Source organism: Vicia villosa, linkage group LG6 (genome assembly GCF_029867415.1).
Source record: "Vicia villosa cultivar HV-30 ecotype Madison, WI linkage group LG6, Vvil1.0, whole genome shotgun sequence".
Classification (NCBI taxonomy): domain Eukaryota; kingdom Viridiplantae; phylum Streptophyta; class Magnoliopsida; order Fabales; family Fabaceae; genus Vicia; species Vicia villosa.
In genome coordinates, this window is record NC_081185.1 from 106,649,638 (window position 1) to 106,651,526 (window position 1,889).

Sequence of the window (1,889 nt, forward strand, 5' to 3'; positions counted from 1 at the left end):
CTAAGTTCTCTACCTGAGAGTTGGGACACTCTAGTCGTCACTCTGCTCTAGATAGAAAACTTGTCATGGATTCTGTTACAAATTCCTTGCTAAAGGAAAAGTCAAAATGGAGGGAAAAAAGCTTCAATAACCAGTTCGAAGCCAGCATTGTTGATAATAGAGGAAGGAGTAAGAATCGTGAAAGAGGAGGTTGTGGGAGATCACAAGCTAGATCCAAGTATCACACAAGACTAAGTTGTTATTATTGTGGCAAACCTGGCCATAGAAGACCTTAGTGTAAATTCTTGAAGAGAGATCAACAGACTGGAACAATCCATCCAGACTTGATAAACCCAAAGAAGAATAAGGAAGAAGGAACCACAACTGCAGTAGTCTCGCACAACGAGAATATTTTCCTTATTGGAGATGATAATTATTTAAATGTTGCATTCAATGATTACACTTGGATAGTTGACACAGGAGCATCTTTCCACGTTACACCTCATGAAGAATTGTTCTCATCATACTAAAGAGGAGATTTTGGTACGGTGAAGATGGAAAACCATGTCACAAGCAAGATTGTTGGTATCGGTGAAGTGACTATGATCACAGAGAATGGAAATAAACTCATGTTGAAGGAAGTAAGACATGTACCAGAAACGCGTCTAAATCTTATCTTAGTAGGAAAGTTGGATGATTTGGGGATGATAAACCAGTTCAGTGGTGGTAAATGTAAACTTATCAAAGGGAGCATGACTGTTGCTCGTGACAAAAATGAAGGCTCCTTGTACATCATGCAGGGAAAGATAAACAAGGGAGAGAATAATGTGTCTCAAGACACAACCAAATAATTTTGGCACAAACGACTTGGCCACATGAGCGAGAAAGTTTTAAAGATTCTTACTAAATATCACCTTTCAAATATCAAGAGACAACCACTTGAATCCTGTGAAGACTGTCTAGCAAGCAAACAACATAGAGTATCTTTTCAAAGATCAGATGATAGAAGACAGAAGAAAATCCTAGATCTTGTTCACTTAGATGTTTGCTCCACATCTGAAAGGTCTCTTGGTGGTGCACAATACTTTGTTACCTTTATGTAAAGCTCATGGAGTACGACATGAGAAGACACCTTAAAAGACTTCCCAAATGAATGGAATATCGAAATGGATGAATAGAATGATTGCAGAAAAAGTTAGAAGTATGATTTCTCATGCAAAACTTCCCAAACCATTTTGGAGTGAAGCAGTGAGAACTGCAATTGATTTGATAAACTTGTCTCCTTCAAGACCGTTAAATGGAGATATACCGGCTGAAATGTGGTATGGAAATAAAGCCTCTTACGGTCAATTAAGAGTATTCAGGTGTAGGGCATTTGTCCATATTCCCAAATATGAAAGAGCAAAACTCGACGCTAAGACGAAGGAGTGCATATAACTTGGTTCTCCACGAGATGAACTTGGCTTCAGACTATGGGATCCTGCAAACAAGAAGATTATTCGAAGCAGAGATGTGGTATTTTATGAAGATCAAACAATCCATGATATTCAATCTAAGAAGCCAAAGACCATTGTAGTACAAAAATCAGGGGGAGAGAATCCTCAACGATATTTTGAACCTGTTCAAACAGTATAACCCAGTTATACGGAGCACACTGACCAAATAGAACAAGGTCTGGAAATACTGGAAGAGAAAATAAAAGAGACTGATTAGAGGGACCAAGAACCTCAAGAAAGAACATCCACACGAGTAAGACAACCATCAAGAAGATATTCCCTAGATTAGTATGCCGCTCCCACCAATGAAGGAGAACCTCAAAGAATCATGGAAGCTATTGAGACGGATGACAAGGATAAATAGATGCAAGCCATGCAAGAAGAATTACAGTTATTGAAGGAGAACCAGACGTA